The sequence below is a fragment of the Diaphorina citri genome, unplaced genomic scaffold, assembly GCF_000475195.1.
Source record: "Diaphorina citri unplaced genomic scaffold, Diaci psyllid genome assembly version 1.1 scaffold106, whole genome shotgun sequence".
Lineage (NCBI taxonomy): Eukaryota > Metazoa > Arthropoda > Insecta > Hemiptera > Psyllidae > Diaphorina > Diaphorina citri.
In genome coordinates, this window is record NW_007377543.1 from 70,791 (window position 1) to 83,892 (window position 13,102).

The following is a 13,102-nucleotide window of genomic DNA, read 5'->3' on the forward strand; positions in this document are numbered from 1 at the left end:
AAAGGGTAGTTTGAAACTTGAACATTTTTCTCTGGCGTATTAGGTTCACTTGGAACAAAGGGTCCATGATCCTTGGGAAAGAGGCTGTATTGTGCGAAAACTAGCCTCTTTCAGTATTTTTCTATCCTACAGAGTCTATGTCAATGAAATTGGGGAAAAAGTTCTATTTTCTATAAGGAAAAGGTTCTATTTTCTAATGCTTTTCAAAATAAATTTTCATTGATAATTTTCTGAATCCAGTCTTCAAATTTTCTTAATTCAGTATTTTTCTAATATGTTATTTGTCTTATCGTGATGCACTGCATCTTGTCTGACAGATGCTTCACATTTTTACAATTCTGTTTGCTTTCAGACGACATAACCTACTCATTAGTTTTTGTAGAATTGACCTCTCTTTCTAGATTCAAAAATTCCCGTGTCCTTCTATTTCCCCGTAACACGGTCTCTGGGTACAATCATTAGTCCAAGTTACGACCTATAATCTCAATTGACGGGTTATGTAGACTGTTATTTTTCATTGCGACCTACTCACTAGTTTTTGTAGAATTGACCTCTCTTCTTTCTAGATTCAAAAATTCCCGTGTCCTTCTATTTCCCTGTAACACGGTCTCTGGGTACAATCATTAGTCCAAGTTACGACCTATAATCTCAATTGACGGGTTATGTAGACTGTTATTTTTCATTGCCATGTATAGGAAATTCCATATACTTTTCATATAATAATGTACAAGGTGCGATGAGCTATGTTACATTCATTTGTTTTCACGTAGGTCAGCAAATTTCAAAACTCACGGCTGTACCCGGTTTCATTCAGGTTAATTGATATCAAAAGTATAAGGTGACTGAAAAGTTCGGCAAATCTTTTGTTTTTCTTAGTAATAGTGCTTGATACTACTTGAATAGGAATGATAAGTCCCTTTACTCCAGCAGTAGGCTTCTACTATTGTGGTCAATTTCTCAGACTATATCGAGGGCACATTTCCATACCTCATCTGGGATTGCGTCTTTTCCACAATTGTCCCCAATTAGCTTCTACATGATTTGTTTTTCCTTCCTTCACTCCTTCTGGTAGCGCAGATCCTAGGAAAATCTATCCCCATTATTCACCCCCGCATCTCAGCTCTCAATTCCGCCTGTTGGGTAGATTAGTGCAAGGTCCTTTTACGTTCAAATTACGTGCAAACAATATTTATTTGGCCAATAGATGAAATGCTCGCGTTTTTTCTTTCTTTCCTTTCCTAATGACCATTTTAAGATATTTTCCGATTTTTCACACATACTGTACTATGGTAATTATAGTGAAGAAAGCTGTACCTCTTCGTTCCCTCACTTATTTTATTTATTTGGCCAATAGATGAAATGCTCGCGTTTTTTCTTTCTTTCCTTTCCTAATGACCGTTTTAAGATATTTTCCGATTTTTCACACATACTGTACTATGGTAATTATAGTGAAGAAAGCTGTACCTCTTCGTTCCCTCACTTATTTCACGTAGGTCATCAGTCTCACAAATCTCACTTTGCGGAAGATTGATCAATTACCCCCTCATCGTCAGTGAGTAATGGACATTGGTTTTCAAAAGGTCCAAAACTTTCTTTGATTAATCAAAAATCTGTAGCATTAAGCCAAGTAAAGATCTATAAAAGCGTTGTTTGTAAGAAGCTATTGGAAAGTGTAAATAGAGAGAAAAACATTTTTCTATGGCAATCGGTACTATTGTTGAGTATTTAATAGTAATATACAAGTCAGTAGGTAAAGATATAATTAATGAGCGACACCTTGGCACTCGACAGGTTGTACTTAGTCGTGCATTCACAGAGTACATTACAACCTTCTCTGTCTCTCTCACTACTAGCCGGTTTTATATTCCTCTATCCTAACTGCTCTAATAGCAATATTACAAATTTGTCTACGTGATGCTTAGCATGTGCGAATCAAATGGCCTTGACATACACGCCGCGCCGTGTTAGTAGAATATTCGCCAGTAAGATGCTCCCAGTGGTGCAAGTAATTCATTACCACAAGTAACCATGACGCGATGGCTAATTTGAAAGTAATAAAAAAGAGTGATGACGTCACAAACCGCGAACCAATGTATGTCATTCATTGTTTACGCGGACGTAATCACGAGGTTTTTCTTTACATCATTAATTTTCTTTTCGAGTGAAATTTCAGAGAAATACTCTTAACGTTTCTTTTTTCTCAATGAGAAGGCGGAGTGTCTGTCCCGCATAATTCATGAGAATGCAGTTAGACACTCGTGGTTTGTTTGGAAAAAAAAAATTAAGCCTTCCTCCGTAGTCTTTTACTTTTACGTTCCTTGTCTCCCGGTCAAACCGAACGATCTAAACAAGTCTTGCAAAATTAAGCCTTCCTCCGTAGTCTTTTACTTTTACGTTCCTTGTCTCCCGGTCAAACCGAACGATCTAAACAAGTCTTGCATGAAGAGAGATAAATAGGAAGGGGTACTCGCGTCCCCACAGCATATCATTTCTTGAAAATGCACGCTTTTCTATCAGCAAAGGAAAAGTTCTTGGGGAAAACCATAAATTTGGTGAAGGCAAAATTTGAGAGAAAGTCTTGCAACTGGAAACTTGGTCTGTTATTGCGAGTTCAAATATCTCGAAAGTAATTTGAAATATTTTAGCACTCGTATTAGTCGCCTGCTACATTTCATTTCCTCTGCATTTTGCATGCGGGTTCCAAATAAATCTAGACAGAGCCCCAGGGCCCTACAACAGGTTAATACGGTGTATCATTGTAATCACATTAAAAGTTCCCAGACATCAAGTGATAAGGTTAACCCTTCAATTGATCTGTGGTCATTTCCAAACAATTGTAACTTTACATTAGTTGGGAAATACCTTGCTAGTTATTTTCGTATCACACGTACAACTAAAGGAAAAAGTTCATTCTATTATAAGGAAAACTTTAGTACCAATTACAACTTTTCATTTGTTGACATCTGGGCATATTAATAATGTTCTACATTTGGATAAGGGAAAACTGTACTTCAGTTGTGAACTAGTTTTCTCAGGAGACGACATTGACATTGGCTTCGAAAGGATTAAGTGGGCTTTCCTCACTAGTCTGGCAAGTAAGTTCCAAGATTAATTTAAACAATGTGATAGGCATTTTAGGGCGCATTACTGATCAGGGGTGGGTGCTATTGAAATCTACTTCCTTTAGGTATGTTTGTTAGATTTTCTACAGGTTTAGCTGATTTGACTTGTGTTTCGTAGATACGTCTGGAATTGTTGTCTAGGCATACCTATTTTCGTGCTACTCAGGAATAACCAAGGTGTGGGTTCTTTTCGATAGTTGGATCAGTTAATTTTGAATTTGAAATGTTTACTCAATGTGTTCATGAGAGTGATACTGTATCCTAACCAGATCGATCCAGCAATCTAGGATTGTTACTAATAGTCTATTGCTGATTTAGAACCTAGAGTACATAAGTTGCGACAAGTACAGAGAAAGTTTAGCACAAGGTTGGTCTAGGCTTGTTTGTACCCCGAGTATTTACCAAGTTCCGGAAAATATACATATCGACCATGAAATGAGAAAGGGGCGTAAATATTTTTTTCAAATTTTTCAGGAGAACGAAAAGAAAAAAAAATCAATTTCTTTCTTCTTCGACGTTTTTTTTTTTATTTTTTCTATATATTGACTTCTTTCGTACTTTATCTGATTTGGACAAAGGCCTTTCACTGGTATTTTGTCCTTTTCCTCTTTTCTTCATGTACAAAAGAAAAAATAGAAAATATCACTTGCGACTCAGAGTAAAATATCGATATCTCTACAATGGGTTGGATTTCAGTTACGCCTGTTTGTAATACCTAAGAAACCACTTGAACAATTTGTTTTATGGAATAAAACCGAAATCCGTTTTTTGTTACTTACGCCCCTTTCTCATTCCCTGGTCGATATAAGACCTTGTTTAGACTGCGGGAGTAAGACCTTGTTTAGACTGCGGGGGACAGGATACACTCACAAAATTTCAATTTTTAGTCTCAAACTTTTTCAATTTTGTCTTGGAAATTCCCATTTCAGTTTTTATTCACATTTTTTTAACTCGAGTGCTGTCTGCCACAATTCTCATTTTTTTGTATTCAAAAGTGAAATCGAGCACAAAACATTTTTCCTCTTGAGAGTCATGAATTCCGCGAAGGTCTGTAAGTAATCCTTACAAGTACCTATTCATGGTGTCACTTCAAACTACGCTACATTTTGGTGGTGATTGTACCTATCGTTTTATAAAATCCTGAAGATTGTACCTTTTCCTGTAAAATCCTAGAGATTTTGTACCTAAGTATATGTCTTCTGTAAAATCCTTTTATTTCTAAACAGGAATAGGAGAGTTTCTTCAAAGTTATTTCGTTGGAGGGTCTCACACTTCTAGTTTGCTAGTGGGTAATGGGTATACTTCAGTACCATTCTGGCAGGATACACAAGGTATATTCTATTCTACTTTACAACGGAACTAGTGCGAACATAGATCATGTGTGTTCAATGGGAAATAATATCATCTAATACTAATAGCCCAGCTTAAAGGAAGGTCTAGAACCTCTCGGCATTCAATTCAAAAATTCCTTGCTCACGATCCTAACATCAGAATTAATAAAAAATATTAATAACAATCCAATCTTGACGCTCATTAAATTAAAGGCCCTGGGTAGGTAGCAGCCTATCAAATCAAAATTATGAACAAGAGCGCTCTGGTACAGATTACACTCTAGGAAATGTAGCATTTCTAACAGTGACAAATAAGTTGTATCATTAAAATTAATATGAAATTTTAGTATAGTTCGAGGATGCACAAGAAAAAATACTAGAAAAAAATGGAGCAAGAATTAAAGACTGTTTCTTTGATAGAGAGAAAATAACTTTTCCACTTATTTTCTCTCTATCAATATGGCACCATCACAAAGTTCTATAAAGACTATTTCTTTGCCGAAAAATGAATCCCTGGGTTTAGAAATTATTTATCTGACATTGAAGAAATTGACATCATTGGTGGTAGAAAAAAAAAATGGAGCAAGAATTAAAGACTGTTTCTTTGATAGAGAGAAAATGACTTTTCCACTTATTTTCTCTCTATCAATATGGCACCATCACAAAGTTACCGAGGCATCTATCAAGACTATTTCTTTGCCGAAAAATGAATCCCTGGGTTTAGAAATTATTTATCTGACATTGAAGAAATTGACATCATTGGTGGTAGAAATCCATCCTTTTCTTCCGAGAATGATGTTAGTAATATCACAGAAATGCCGTTTTGAACGTTTGGAAAACTCCTCTGAAGAATCTCCCTAGAAATGCGCCTCCTGCATAAATTTAAACAAAAGCAAAGTATCACTCATTAGTCTCGTAAGCTAGAATAATACCGAAGTGGAATCTTATGCCTACAAAAATGCCGTTTTGAACGTTTGGAAAACTCCTCTGAAGAATCTCCCTAGAAATGTGCCTCCTGCATAAATTTAAACAAAAGCAAAGTATCACTCATTAGTCTCGTAAGCTAGAATAATACCGAAGTGGAATCTTATGCCTACAAGAGCTCCAAGTTTGGGTTCTACAAAATATAATATAAATCAGAGATATTACCCCGCCTGTAATATCAAGGGCCCATTATGAACAAATTTTTAATAACCCTCCTGAAACCTTGTGCATCCTCAGGGTCCCAGAATCCCAGATCCCTGTTTTGTGTGACAAATGCAGGTCTTGTCAAACTCTCGAATTAAGATGCGAGCTATATTGTATTTGTGTTTGATGACCCCCAGACCTCACATTTTTATTCCCGCTGTGGCGTGTTCAGATGGTTCTAACTGGATTGTTTCTATGTTGGATTGGGGTTACTTGGTCTCTGAAAGCGGGAGTGAACGAGGTCAATGGGGCGATCATAGGGTACTTTTCTTCAGGGATAAACAGGAGCATCGGTCCCCTAAAATGTAGTAGGGGGAAAATAAAGTTAGTGTAATGTCCAAAATGAAGTTATAACTTAAACCATTTAAAATGTTCATATACTAAAAATATCTGTCTACAATATTTATAGCATCCAGCCAAGTAAACTAATCTGTAAGGGAGCATGTTATTTTCACTGGGGTATATTCCACCACTGCAGCCCCGCTGCGTAGAGGGCCCTTAAAATGACATAATATAAAAATATTCCCTCCTCTATAGGTTCACCGAGGGATCTCCGAAAAAGTATACACGCCTCCGCTGAATATTAGATTTGAATCGAGAAACATCTGAACGCACGGACGAGGGTTTGTAACTATCACCAATGTCCAAAATGAAGTTATAATTTAAACCATTTAAAATGTCCATATACTAAAAATATCTGTCTATAATATTTATAGCATCCAGCCAAGTAAACTAATCTGTACGGGAGCATGTTATTTTCACTGGGGTATATTCCACCATTGCAGCCCCGCTGCATAGAGGGCCCTTAAAATGACATAATATAAAAATATTCCCTCCTCTATAGATTCACCGAGGGAGCTCCGAAAAAGTATACACGCCTCCGCTGAATATTAGATTTGAATCGAGAAACATCTGAACGCACGGACGAGGGTTTGTAACTATCACCCTCACACAAACATGCTCCCATTGCTAGAAGTAAAACTCGAAGACAAATGACCGGACCGAATGCTTTCCTTGTGATCCCTGATAGCATTGCTGTCGTATTTGAGGAAAAAAAACTAATGGGAATGGGAACTGATTGATATTTCCTGAGATTAGCGATACTTCTCACACATTTGAGGGAAAAAAAGTTGCTCGGGCAAAACCAGGTGTAACTTTCCATCGAAATGTCTATTCACTTCACAATTTATAATGGAGTGATGGTCTGTACTGCTGGAATAAGACTAGCTCTGGAGACCGAATCTAAGACCACATCACTAAATTTGGCACCCAATAAAGAAAGTAGCTAGTCTCAAAGTATTGATGTTTTCTCAGGAACCATTTAAAATGTTTTAACTTTGGCTTGCTACAAGCCTATAGTTTGTAAACCGTCATTCCTAGAGACCTGACATGTACACCAATCGATTCCTCGTGAAAATTTACATAGGAAAAACTCCTTGGTCGTCTCAAATATTCCAATGGGAACTCATGTTTTCTATATTAACCATGTAACCATCACAGAGAGGGATCAGGAAGAGAGAACCTTCCAATCTGAAATCAGAAGAGAGAATGAGCTCTGACAAAAATCTAGGTCCGAAGAAACCTCCCCTTGACCCCCTACTACCAAAAATAACCGCGGATACCGCGAACAAACCGCGGATACCGCGAACAAACCGCGGATACCGCGAACAAACCGCGGATACCGCGAACAAACCGCGGATACCGCGAACAAACCGCGGATACCGCGAACAAACCGCGGATACCGCGAACAAACCGCGGATACCGCGAACAAACCGCGGATACCGCGAACAAACCGCGGATACCGCGAACAAACCGCGGATACCGCGAACAAACCGCGGATACCGCGAACAAACCTCGGATACCGCGAGCGAACCGCGGACACCTAGAGCTAGCTGTGGGTAATTCATGAAGACTTTCCAGATTGGAAGTTGAAGGGGAAATGGGAAAATGAGGTCCGAACTCAAACCTATGGCCAAAATATAGGAGAAACCTCCCCTCAACCCCCTACATTTCCCCTGACCCCCTATTTTATTTTTGGTAGTAGGGGGTCAAGGGGAGGTTTCTTCGGACCTAGATTTTTGTCAGAGCTCATTCTCTCTTCTGATTTCAGATTGGAAGGTTCTCTCTTCCTGATCCCTCTCTGTGATGGTTACATGGTTAATATAGAAAAAATGAGTTCCCATTGGAGTATTTGAGACGACCAAGGAGTTTTTCCTATGTAAATTTTCACGAGGAATCGATTGGTGTACATGTCAGGTCTCTAGGAATGACGGTTTACAAACTATAGGCTTGTAGCAAGCCAAAGTTAAAACATTTTAAATGGTTCCTGAGAAAACATAAATACTTTGAGACTAGCTACTTTATTGGGTGTCAAATTTAGTGATGTGGTCTTAGATTCGGTCTCCAGAGCTATGACTCGTTAGTCTTATTCCAGCAGTACAGACCATCACTCCATTATAAATTGTGAAGTGAATAGACATTTCGTTTTGCCCGGGCAACTTTTTTTCCCTCAAATGTGTGAGAAGTATCGCTAATCTCAGGAAATATCAATCAGTTCCCATTCCCATTAGTTTTTTTTGTTTAACTAGTCACTATACGTATGCAATTGTTTAGCTTGCTGACTGATGGTTCTCATCCGGAGTCGAATGCTCACTGATGAAATCGAACAGTTTGTATTCTATGCTTCGCATGAGATGTTTTCCTCCTCCTGGTTAACTCACCTAGAGAGTACAATGTGGAGGTTATTACCGAAACTTATTTATAAGAGCTCATTATAATAAAGAAAGAGTTATTCATCGTAATCGCTAAGAAAAAAGAGTGAAAATCATGAGAAACTTGAGGGAATGAAGAAAAATGTAAAGAAATAGGTACCTACCTGTGTTTACGTAGGTATAAAATGTAAAGCAAAACCTTACCGTTCAGTAATAATTGTAGGAATACTTACCTAACGGTGCATAGGAAATTGAATGTATACGGTTGGATGTCTAATGAAGCTACTGATAAGGGAATCTAGTGATAAAGAAACTAATCAGGAAGAAATGATACGAATATACGTGTGGCCAACATACGAATGTAAAGGTGATGCAGGTTGCTTGGCATGCGAGCTCCATCACCTTTGATCCAACCACCTTGACTTTGAATCGGACAAATAGACATCATTAACTCTTTGCTAGTTACAGATAACGGTTTCTCAAATACGACAGCAGTGCTATCAGGGATCACAAGGAAAGCATTCGGTCCGGTCATTTGCCTTCGAGTTTTACTTGTAGCAATGGAAGCATGTTTGTGTGAGGGTGATAGTTACAAACCCTCGTCCGTGCGTTCAGATGTTATTCCAGTTTTATATTGGAGCTTAATATGTTTGTTCGCGGTTTACATGATTTGTTCTCGTATCATTATCAACTGTTTTTGTTTTTCATGTACGAGTAATTGGTTTGATTATTCTAGTTCTCTTTAACTAAACTTTATTTTATAAGAAAAAGAAATAAAACACGAGTCTTCCTACAACAATGTATTTGTGCATTTACGAGTACATTTTGTATAATTGACCAGTCTAAGGCCCGGGACAACTGAAACTTATTTGCTAGTCAGATGGAACTTAACTATAGAGCATATTCATAGAATTTTGATTTTGATTGAATAATAATGGAAACTTGTTTGTGGCAAATAGAGAGAAAATTGAAAAGACGATATTATTGCCTATACCAGTCTGTGCCATCAAACCCCATCATTCTCTTTATAACCAGAAAATAAAATAGCAACTGTGGGCCAGGCCCTGAACACTGCTCGAATATAAAACTGGGGGTCACTATTCAATTTAATGGGTATACTCAGCAAATCAGGTAATAGTAACCTCATTACACCAGGTACGGTTTTACGGTATTTTAATCTTGCAAATCTTTGATACTAGCGTATAGGAACTAAATTTTTGATTAAATTTTTTTACTGTCAGGTGCTTGTCTGATTCTTCTGTGTGACATTATGACCACTGTATCTGGGATCCGGCCGTAAGAAGGGGAAGATACTCAGCAAATCAGGTAATAGTAACCTCATTACACCAGGTACGGTTTTACGGTATTTTTATCTTGCAAATCTTTGATACTAGCGTTAGCGTATAGGAACTAAATTTTTGATTCAAATTTTTTTACTGTCAGGTGCTTGTCTGATTCTTCTGTGTGACATTATGACCACTGTATCTGGGATCCGGCCGTAAGAAGGGGAAGATAATTAAAACAGCATTTCTGTACCCAATTTCCTAGATAATATTGAAATTGAATTTATTTATTTAGCATCAATGACTATTATCTTACAACAAGGGGAAGAATGAGAGACGTAGATCGTTCTTGAATTGTCCTACGTTTTTGATGGAGTCCTGAAAAAGAAATGGATCTCATATAGTAAATATTCTACCTAAAAAAATTGGTTAAAGTGACGGCAATTGAGCTGGAGAGAAAATTGGTACGCACTTCACCCCTTTGTGTTCGCATTTCACACCTAATGGTCTTTATTGAACCGTTTTTCTGATCTCATTTGTGACCTTCGTTACTAGCTTTCTATACCACATGAGCTTCTTTTATGCCAAGAAGGGGTATTTTGTGAGGGGATCTCGTAACTTTTTGTAGAAAGTATACGAGTATTTTTTCTTACTTTCAGGGCCAGTTGGAACTCTGACAAGAAAAGTCTGTTCAATCCTCGGTAGTTGATTCCTACTAGTCGATAGAAATCTTGGATCTTGAATTCTGGAGCTGGTGTGGTAGTGGTGGTGTTGTCAGCTTCAATTTCCTAAGGGAAGACGGAAGTAAGTGATTTTATATGTATCATCTGAAATATTGTTCTTATTGGTACTATGTATCTGAAAGATTATTTGGTTGTTATCTCTTGAGCTATGTCCACACATAGTCGATGGACGATCGACATACAAAGGACACCTTTTTTTTTCCAGTCGACTATGTGTGAAGCTGTCACTCTCTCCTGGCTCCTTGTGATATCTAGCATTTTATGGTTCTTATTGTGAAAGTACTTACGGGGCAGTCTGTAGTCCAGCAGCCTGTATGTCTTGTTAAAAACTAGCAGAGCTTTAAAATCTACCAGTTCATTGGCACATGTCTGGAAGTTCAAATCTAGAGTAGTAGTTCACTAGACGCGTGTGATGTAACTCCTTTACAAGTTCCAGATTTATCTTCCAAAGCGCAGCCTCATATTGGAGATTTTTTTACTTTTTTTATGTGGCTTTGGGATCTAAAGTTTAAACTTAGCTGAGTACCTAGTGGCTACAATGATAATTATGATTGTATTAGCATTTTACACATTTGGTTGAAAAGGGGCTAAATGTCCTAAAATAAATTTAACATACATTAATTCTACTAGGTAGATTTTAGTAGGTATCAACAGTGTTTAATACTGTGGTTGGATTATTTGTGGTATTAGAATATTCTTCTCTTAGCCACCTAACTGGAATTCAAAATTCTCATTGCGGTTTGTGGTCTACTCATCTAATTTACCTTCCACATGTGTTGGTGTGGTTTGCAATAAGTAGGCAGGTAAGTGTACTTGTTTACACACCCTGGAAACTCAATTTCTACATGTTCAGTTGCAGAAACTGCCTTGGGCATCTTATCGAGTTTAATCCATGCAAGACGACTGCTCAAAAAGTATCGTCATGATCTGATTTTGCTGAGAGTTGATCCTAACAAAGGCACGGAATATTACTGTCATTTCTATTAGAATTTGACCTCAATAAGTTAAGCGGTAGAGAATGCCTTTGACATAAATCTGGCCTAGGTTCCCTTCTCTAGAGTCTGTTGTTAATTATATTAATGGAGATATGTCCACGACACTTGTTAAAACACGAAAAAAATCTTGATATTAAATATTTCTCTAATCTACTCTATTCATCAGTATTTTAGGAGATCTTATTACTGGAATCGTTAAATAATTTAAAGATACTTTGCTTAGTTAAATCTTGTGAAGATATTTTAATAAGGTGAACAAGTAGTGATAACTTGAAATGAATGTGTGTCAATTGAATAGAGGTCTTGTAATGACCCAAGAAGATCAGCAAGATTTTTGGTTGTTGTCTAGTTTGTTTACGTTTATTGTTCTTTGTTTTGTTCTAGTATCTTCATACGAATTGAGAAAAGGACCTGAAGCATAAGCCCGTGGCAGATTGGGGGGCTTTTGACGTAATGTTCTGAAGACACTCAGAGAGGAGTGATCCTAGACATTAATCACGAGCTGATAGCAATTTTGGGGTGCACATGAATGAATTCTGGAGCCAAGTTACAACAGTGGTAAGAGTCAACTTAAAAACTGGTAGATCTTACTAAGATAAATCTCAGCTTATACCCCTATTTACATACTCAAAAACCCGAACATTTCGCTTAAAACGGTAAGTGTCAAATAACCCAGACTGCAAATGCCGCGAAAATGGTAACCTAAGAGAAATGATAAAAAGTGCTCGTTTACTTTTCTACCCTTTTTCTAAACACCTTATTGAAAAAAAAAAAATCTTTCTAGCCTTTTTCCATTAAATAGGGTTGTTGTAAAAAAATACTTTTAAAATTACACGAAATAATGAAAAAAACTTCCTATCTAAACGATTTCCAAAAAAAAACCTTCCTATCTATGGCTAAGGAGCCCTGAAAATCTTCATATTTCAAACTCCAGCCAAAGGCACCACTTACCCGCGTACGCTAATTTCTGGATTATCCGAAACGTAAACACTAATCACTCCCAACTTCAGTGTTTGTTGCCGAGATAGGAAAAGATAAACTGAATTGTGAAGCCGGCATGGCAGAGCATGTTAGGAAAGTAAAGTAGGTCTCTTGGTCCTCCACTCTGCTCTCGGTTCTATCCATGGCGTACACAGTCAAGAGGAAGGCGAACGAGTGAGTCTTTAGGTACCTATTTTTACCTTAACTTTGTGTAGTATCGAAGTAATTTCGACGCGGTGAAAAGGTGAATCCATGTTGTCGAGGCAGTGTACGGTTTCAGTCGACCATCGATCGACGGGGTCGACTATGTGTGGACACTCCTTTATGGCAGAATTTATATAGCAAATGTTAAAGGATTTTCATCTATCGGTACAAAGTCGTAAAGGGTCTTTCCTATCTTAGTGATTGGTGTCTAGCGCTCGCCTGACAACCGGTAGGTTCAGGGTTCCAAGCTCAGCAATGGAATGGAATTTGCTTATTAGTTTAGAATTTGACCACTGTAATTGAACTATGAGGGTTAGATGGTAGAAAATACCATCGGTATTTACTTTAACCATCTGTTACCTTTCACGCTAGAACCTACCTATTTCATTACTACTAAAACATTGCGTATAAGTAATACTTAATGTATCTGTGTTTAATTCTGTTAAAGCAACGCAGACTGCATTAACCAAACCATGTTCCTTCCTTAGCGACTCGATGCTATGACTCGAACCATGGGATTCCAAATGAAAACAAGAGCTGAAGA

General features: G+C 37.6%; 1 long non-coding RNA gene across 1 annotated transcript; it reads right to left on the minus strand.

Annotated features, from left to right (window-relative positions):
* Positions 1-9,956: 9,956 nt before the first annotated feature.
* Positions 9,957-10,429, minus strand: LOC113465437. Its single transcript, XR_003390153.1, has 2 exons — positions 10,289-10,429; positions 9,957-10,013 (listed from the first exon to the last, which is right to left on the minus strand). It is a non-coding gene; the product is annotated as an uncharacterized LOC113465437 (long non-coding RNA).
* Between the last annotated feature and the right edge of the window lie 2,673 nt (positions 10,430-13,102).